Here is a 9,231-nt window from a genome sequence, read left to right on the forward strand (position 1 = left end):
TGATCCCTTATCTAATGGACGCGTCATTGATTTGTTCAGAGTTCGACAACAACTTTCAAGAGCTACGATTGCTATTCGGGTTTTGAAGTCATACGCAATAACAGTTTTAGACTTATCCAAGTGGGAGACTGTTGGATTAGTGTATAAGTCCATAACTATAATTGATATGTACTTGACCCGATTGGCATGGTCCATTTGGGTTACATGACATTGAACAATTTGGATAGACTTTTGTGAGAAAAGGATAATTATGATTTGTTAATATATTATAAGTTCTAATATATTAATATGAAATCATATTATTTAATTAGTATTGATCAAGAATTAATTTGGAATTAATATTGTCATCAAAAGGAGACTAATTAAATATATGGGGATTGATTGTGTTGATCATTCATTCTTATATATGTGAGCTTATGATCCACAGTTCTTCATGTTGGGCTAAACCCATGGAGTAACCCATGGATACTTCACGGAGGTTTTAACCCATGGAGCATGAAGAATATGGAAAGACATGAGTTACATGGTGTAACCCTAATATCCACTATATATAAGGACCCCATGGCTCAAGAAATTGGCACCAATGTGTGTACATTTGAGGGCTAGCCGATTTGAGCATAAGAACCTTTTCTCTCAAGTTATTCCAAGATGTTGGTGATGTTGTGTGAACCATTTAAGGTGTCACATTTGAGGCACTAGGCTCTTAAGCTCCATGGAATCAAGCTACAACAAAGAGGTATGTAATTCTACTAGAATTTATATTATATGTACTTCATATTATGCTAGTTAGAACAATACCTTGGAAAATTGATATTTGCATGTATAATAGAGAAAACATAGGTCCAAGGTATTTAGGGTTGCATGTACACCTTAGGAGTGTTAGAATGCTTAAAACCCTTCAGTGCCATCATGTCTGAAATTGCTCCAAAGTGATGTTTAGCCATGAAGGCGATGTTGCTCCATCATGAAGGGAAGTTGCGCCATGGAGGAAATGTTGCGCCATCATGGACCATCTTGGTACACGATGCACCATCTTGATTCTTTTGTTGTGCCATATTGATCCATGTATGCTTAGAAGATGATGATGATGCTCAAGAAATACACCATGTTGTGCCACCATGATGGATGTTGGGCCATTAGTGATCATGATGCTCCACCTGTGCATCTTGTTGCTCTAATATGGTAAAGGTGGTCCATCATGTGTGTTGCTGATGATCATGGGTTTTATGGCATGAAAGAATGTTCTAGAAGATGATGCATGGCAGAATGTGATAGGTTCTCACCTTTCATAGGACTATGGGCCAATGGGCTTGGCCCATTAGGGTTTTAGGTATGATCCTTCAACTATAAATAGGGATGCCTACTTGGTCATTTTGTGTCTTGTATCTCGTATCCTTAGTGAGTAGGACGAATCTCATGTGATTTGTATTTGTAACCTATTGTTAAGAACTCTGAAATAAAGAATACTCCCTCCGTCCCGTGGACATAGGTCACCTTGACCAAACCACGTAAATATTGTGTCTTTGTGTGCTTTTAGTTTTTCTTGTTATCCGCATTACTTCCTAACAATGGTCATGAGAACTTTACAAGTGACATCAGATTTGTTATGAGTTTTGACAAGTATTGTCTGATATCCTAACAGTAGTGGACCTGGATCTGGTTGTAGTAACGCATTCATATAATATTGGTTCATCGCAGCGATGAAGATAGTGTCATCGTCATCATCGTTGCGTGGTTGGGAACGGATCGAACTGATCTATTTTTTTGAAGGTATTGAAAGTTTATGAAATATAGAGAAAGAAAAGAAAGATGTAATTAAAAACAAGGTAATAGTATATATTTATAGATAAATAAATATATATATATATATATATATATATATATATATATATATATATATATATATATATATATATATATATATAAGAAATTTGATCGTTCAAACGGTTAAGTTTAGAAGAGTAAAGAAAAAACACAGAAATTGTTACTATCATCACGGGACACCACATGACGGCAAGGGGGGGGGGGGGGTTGCTCACCCTGTTACAGTGTCGTTAACGCCCTGCTCCTGAGTTTCAATTAACGAAAGAACAGAACAGAATTGAGAGGATTTGGAAGGAAAACAGAGAATTTTGGTTGCTCCCTAGTTTTTTTTTTTTAAGAAGAGAAGAGAAGAACAGAACGGATTGCAGAGGAATTCTACCGCTCTAAACTTTCCTCCCAAATCGGGAGGAATTGGAGAGAAAGAAATGCATGGGAGATAAAAATTTAATTTATGACGAAAATACCCTTAGCCTTGATGATAAAAGGATACGCCCCTGTCTTCTATTCTACCTTCTTCATCATCGTCTTCTATTCTACCTTCTTCATCATCTAGCCTTCTGCCTTCTCCAATTGGTACGCACAATTCCTTTTTTTGTTTTTTTTTTTGGTTTTTTTTGTACAGCTTCTTATATACAGCTTCAAACTTGTTTTTTGGTTATTATTCTGATGTATCATCTAGCCTTCCGCCTTGTGTTTTGTTTTTGGCTATTATTCTGTACATAATTTCTTTGTATGTAATTTCTTCTTATAAACAACAACCTGTTTTCATATTTCTAGTAAAAAGGGTAAAATTGGAAATAAAATCAAATTGGTTGTTCTTCTCACAGTAAGTATATATCAGCAAATGGGCAGAAATATATAGAACTAATGATAACAAACTTTTTATATATTTTCATTTAATTCCTGTGATCTTTTGTGGTTTTCCCAGAAATATTAACACCCAAAAAACTAATTGGAAATAAAATCAAATTGGTTGTTCTTCTCACATGCTTAAGTACTTATTGTTTGTTGTAGATGTATAATTAGAATAATATAAAACTTTTAACTTACAATTAGTATGACCTGACGGGTATTGTTTGTCACAAATTTCTTAAAATTAGCTATTGAGTTTTATACTTTGAATGACTAAATTCAACTTAAATCTTAGTTGGTAATTACCAATTGATTCGCCTTAATTACATTGGGTGAACCATATTATAAAACATCTTGTAAATATAAAGTATTTACATATTTGTCTCCATGATGGATAGAATTTACAAATATTCATCTTACAAGTACTTAGTATTTTCAACAATATACATATATCAATATTACCATGAAATCAATTTTATTCGTACACAAAATCTAGATATATGCCTAATACTTTTATGATATTGTTTACCAATATTGTTAGAATGTGATCAATGTATATATGTTTAAAAATTGCTTTGAATATTTTCAATTCGGGGTTGTATATTTTCAAATGTTTTATATTACAAATGTTTTATATTACAAATGTTTTAAATTTAACTCAAACTATTTTATCATGTATCAGAAAAACGGATTAGTTCATATATAGTCCTTATGGATACTCCGATACTCAACCCTGCCCATGCTTTAAGAGCCCGACAATTGCAAGTCGTTAACTTGATATGCTTGTTGTTTACTTTTATTACACAACGTAATATGGCCAACAAAAAGCGGGTTAGGTTACCCACTAGAAAAGTTATTTTAGAAAGACAAGCTGTACGGGAAGAGTTGCTCCACAATCTTTTAGAAGGTGGTCAATGTTGTGACCTTATTCGTATGAGTGAAAACGCTTTTAGGAGATTGTGTGAAATCTTACAAACTGTAGGTGGTCTACGACGTACGCAACGCATGTCCGTTGAGGAACATGTTGCTAGATTTTTGCATATTGTAAGTAATGATTTGCGAACTCGGTTTACCTCGTGGATGTATCGTCGCTCTAGATCAACAACGAGTAGGTGCTTCCATAGAGTATTACGATCGATTATAGCAATAGAAGGTCTTTATATTCAGCAACCTACAGGTGATGTTGTCCCGAGAGAAATTCAAGAAAGTACGAGATTTTATCCTTTTTTCAAGGATTGTATAAGGGCAATAGATGGAACACATGTTCGTGTCCATGTGCCTAATAGAGATGCCCCTAGATACCGTGGTCGTAAGGGATACCCGACAATAAATGTATTAGCTGCTTGTACATTTGATTTGAAGTTTACGTATGTGTTAACGGGTTGGGAGGGTACTGCATCAGACTCGAGAATAATAAAGAACGCATTTACTAGAAATGATAAACTGCTAATTCCATCAGGTAATTTATTAAACCAATGTAATTTCAATATCTAATATTTTTCAATAATATTGATTAAGCTCTTTATAGGTAAATACTGTTTAGTAGATGGGGGTTTGCCTCATACGAATAAACTAATGGCGCCATATAGAGGTGTTAGATATCATTTAAAAGAGTACTCCATGCGTGGTCCACAAAATTCTAAAGAGTTGTTTAATCTTCGTCATGCTTCTTTACGTAACACCATTGAGCGAGCTTTTGGTGTCCTTAAAAGAAGGTTTCCTATCATTCGAAGTACAACGGAACCATTTTACTCTTGTGAAACACAATCTGCCATATTTTTGGCATGTTGTATTCTACACAACTTTTTATTAGATGAAGACCGCGACATAAATCTTGAAGATGAGGTGATGCAAGAGATCTTAAACGGACCACAAGAGCAAGATCGTCGTAATTCAACAGAAACAAATGAGGGTAATAGAATGGCAGAGCAACTAAGGAATTCAATTGCAAATGAAATGTGGGCAAATTATTTGACACATTCAAACAATTAAATTAATATGTAAAACAAGTTTCATTTTGATACATTTTGTTTACAATTTCACATTGTATTGATGATTGGTTTTTGAGATTAATTATGTTATTTACCCTTCATATTTTTTATTAGTATTATCCTTCATATTGTGGTCTAACAATGTACCATTCTTTAATTTTTATTCCTATGTGCAAAGTCATCATGATCAAACAGGAAGCTGGTGGTAGTGAAAAGGAACAAGTTAAATGGTCAGAAATAATGGATTATGCGTACATCCAAGCGATGATTAAACAACAAGAGACAGGCAATAGGGTGAATGGTAGTTTCACACCAAGTGCATATGCTCAAATGGTTGAGGAATTGAACACAAACCATCAAATGGATATTACCAAAAGTCATTTGAAGAATCGCTACAAAACCTTAAAAAAAACATTTTTCGCAATGGTACGATGTGTTTAGGGGAATTTCAATGAGCGGGTTCTCTTGGAATTCGTCTACTCAACTAATAGAAGTGGAGGAAGAAGTATGGGATAATTTAATAAAAGTAATTGTTCCTTTTATGTCTATGTTATTTTTTTAAAATATTTTATGTTATCGTTTGCAATACTAATTATTTTTGTGTTGTTATACAGTCAAAACCTGAGGTTGTGTCGTTAAAGACAAAAAAGATTGCATACTTCGATGAGATGTTGATGTTATTTGCAAGGGATAGGGCATCTGGTGCACATGCTGAGACAGCGAAAGAAAGAAATGCCCGATTAAATAAAAATGAAAATATTCAAGTTGAAACAATTAAAGAAGTTGATGACATGTTCGCTAACAATGAAATTCATTTGGAGAACGAATATGTTGATCTTGATGATAACATTCAGGATGTTATTCCACCTCTTTTTTCACAAGAACAGTCTTCATGTGCAAAGAAGTGTAAGAGTAAAAAGAGGAAATTTGAGACGACGACGAAGAAGAAGATATTAACTCAAAGATAATGAAATCGGTTGATAATGTGGCTGGTGCTATCAGGGAGGGTAATATAATTTTTGATAGAGCTTATCCTCGGGAATATACAGGGGAAGAAATTTATAGAGAATTGGAGTTGGTGGGTTTGGAACCCCATGAATTACCGAGGGCTCTAAATTTTTGGCAACAAATCAAGCAAAAGCTAGGACATTGTTCAATTGTCCCCTTCAGATACGGATGGGTGTCCTCAAAGATATGATGGGTGCACGTGATTAAATAACCTTGGGTGATTGTTACTGGATTGATCTAATGCGTTTATGATTTTGGTTTTTTTTATTTTTTTTTTGAGTTGTTTGTGGTTTTCGTTTTGCATCTTGAAAACAATTGAATAACATGCGGTTTCCCTTTTTACAATTTACTTTATGTTAAAATAAAATTGTTTTGTTAATGTTTTAAGTAGAGGGGAGGAAGGGAGAGTTGGTTTTTTTGGGGTAGGGGGTACGGTAGAATGAATGTGGGAATGTAAAGACTTAATATTTACTCAAAAACATAAAAGGGTATAATTGTCTTTTTTTACTTTCTTTTCTTTCCTTTAATGAACTCGGGAGCACCTAAAATGAATACTCTCTTTTCCTTTCTTTCGAACTCGGGAGCACTGAATACTTTATTATTTCCGTTCCCTTCCTTTTCCTTTCTCTCCTTGTTCTTCCTTTCTTTTCTTTTCTTTCCTTTAGTGAATTCGGGAGCAGGGTGTAAGGCATGATCACAACGCTGATGGGTGGCAACAGACCCGTACTCAGCTGCCTAAGCTATGTAGAGAATAGCCACTGCCACACAAAATTAATGGAAACTTCCACATGTTCTTCCTTCATCTAAAGATTAATAAATACAAGACTCATTCAGATATACCACACAAACTACAACAATTAAGGAGCCTATTATTATTCACCCCAACATATTCGGGGCCTAACTAAACTATGTGAAGTTGTGTCTTAGAACTTATATTTTTTTTTAATTGTAGTAGATGGTATATGTGAAAAAAAAAAATAGGAAATATTTTATTATTTATAAAAAGACTACGTAATAATCTTTAAAAAAATATATGAATGAGCCTATATTTTTTTAAACACACTAATCATTTATGATAATCCAATATCTCAATATATTCTAATCCATTTAAAGTTAAACAAAAGAAAAATAAAAACGCTATATACGAATTACGATTCATCGACATTTCTGACCGCGTTGGGTTCAATTGTAAGAGCTTTATTATAATTATTGAATTGGTTTTTAAATATTTTGAAGACATACAACCCCACCTGCCACGCTATTATATTTTACTCTCATATTTTTTTCATTTTAAAAAACATAGAAAACCATATGGCTTTTTATTCTAGATTTATCCTAGGAACATACCCAACCCAATTAAAAAGAGACGACGTGGCCATGATAGGAGAAAACCAAATGTTTTCTTATAAAGATAAAGATAGATTTATGACGATCTAATACAACATTACTGAATACCAACACCCCTATCTTTAATTTACATACGCAAAACATGTCTATTCATATTCTACGTAATCATGAATGATTTAAGATTTTATATAAATAAAAAGCTAACAAAAGGTATGACGCTATCACGCTATTGAAATATCGTATAATTTTCATTGTTTAAAATAAAATATAAAATAAATCAATTTGGGTTGTTACAACCAATAACTGTCTTCAATGAATAGACGAGCTGTTGTAATGGTCTTTTTGGTTACTTCCATGTCTTCCCGGCTTCTCCTTTTCCAAACAACAAACAAACGTTGGCCTATCATTTGAATTTAATATAAAATTAGTCATCTGGATGCTTCCAAAGAAATTTTATTTCCTTTTATATGTTCGATACCCAGAACACAAATAGACCTATTAATTTAGTTTTTTCTTTAAATCTAGAATTCAGCAATAATTACGTAGTGCTATTATTTTAATTTTTCTTTAAATCTAGAATTCAAGCAAAATTACTCAGTTTATTTAATAGCAGGTGAATCTCCTCCCATTAAACAAAAATATAGTAGTATTATATAGATACTAAAAACAAATATCTTTCATTAAATGTATTTAAGTTAAATAAAAATTTATAAAAAGTCATTGTAGTATGCATTTTTTCTGATATATATATATATATATATATATATATATATATATATATATATATATATATATATATATATATATATATATATATATAATATGTGGTTGTCATGTACCTAAGCTTATATATAGAACCCAATGTAGTTTTGATCAATTTATATCTAAAGTAATCATGATATCTCTTTTACTATTCTTCCTTAATCATGTGACTTACTAAATCGATCAAATTTATGTTTTTTTTCTTCATTGTGTCTAAGAAATTAAAGCATTAAAAGTCGTGACCATTTAATCAACCCTACTAAATTGTAATTGAAAACTAATAGAATAAAAAATAAAAGAAGAACATGTCATAACTCAATCAAGCTTTACACAAAATCATTGGATATAGTTTTATAATTGAAAGACAAAACGCTTGAGTTATATTCGTTAAAAAATATTGGTTTTTTATTTTGTGTATAAACTTCAATAATTATTTGCAATAAAAATATATATAATTGATCTTTTTCATTCCATAATTGAACTTAATTCAATGGTATTCTATTAAAACAAAACTAAGAGAAAATGAAATTGAATTTGTTTTGGTTAAAACTATGTCGTTTAAAAGGTTCCATACCTAACCTTAGGTACATAACAACCACATATTCATTTTTCGACACACACACAGATATATATATATATATATATATATATATATATATATATATATATATATATATATATATATATATATCCCCTGCTCTCTTGTTAACGCCCATTTCTTATTCTTCATTACTTTTCCTTTACCGTAACTCTTAAAAATTCATCAAGAAATGCCTCAAGAACATCAAATTAGATACATGAATTCGTCATCAGAACAAAAACACACACCAGATCTCGTGTCAAGCTTTTTCTGGTGAACCTCTGAAGATGCGACTCCCATTCATCAACATGTTTCCCAAGTCCGATGAACCCTTCGTTGTACTTAGGTTTAAAAAACCACAACCATATTTATCCCTCTCCATCTTTCCCTCAATCTACATTTATCCCCTCTGAAACCTAAACAATAAAATCAAGTGATATGCTCCTCAAAACCACCGAGAGCTTCAAAACTACTCACCACTACTATCGCCCACACTAACTCTTTGACATCACAAGAGAAAACACACACATACACATCCCTCTACACCAACGAACCACTGCATTCATCACTATAATTATCTTCAATGATTTTGAATGGAGCCAGATACCCTGTACAATTATACTTTATGAGAAAACGAAGATGAAGAGGATAGTTTGATCAACAACTTCAAACATAGATAAACCCAAATGGAAAAAGGATTTCTAGCCAAATAAAAAACAAACCTTTAGGGGTTGGGTTCTATCAGTAATGCAAAATCAGACCTTTTTGGTGGAAAGTCAAATGCGTCCATGCCAGCTATTTTAGATGTTGTAGGCTATACATACCTTCTGGACGACGAATTGAGTCAATATATCCCGAGCCATATCC

General features: G+C 32.5%; 1 pseudogene; it reads left to right on the forward strand.

Moving 5' to 3' along the window:
* The first annotated feature begins 4,850 nt into the window (after window positions 1-4,850).
* LOC145077189 (uncharacterized) lies at window positions 4,851-5,882 on the forward strand (annotated as a pseudogene).
* Window positions 5,883-9,231: the final 3,349 nt, after the last annotated feature.

The sequence above is a fragment of the Lactuca serriola genome, chromosome 9 (assembly GCF_051521515.1).
Source record: "Lactuca serriola cultivar US96UC23 chromosome 9, Lser_US96UC23_V15, whole genome shotgun sequence".
Taxonomy (NCBI): domain Eukaryota; kingdom Viridiplantae; phylum Streptophyta; class Magnoliopsida; order Asterales; family Asteraceae; genus Lactuca; species Lactuca serriola.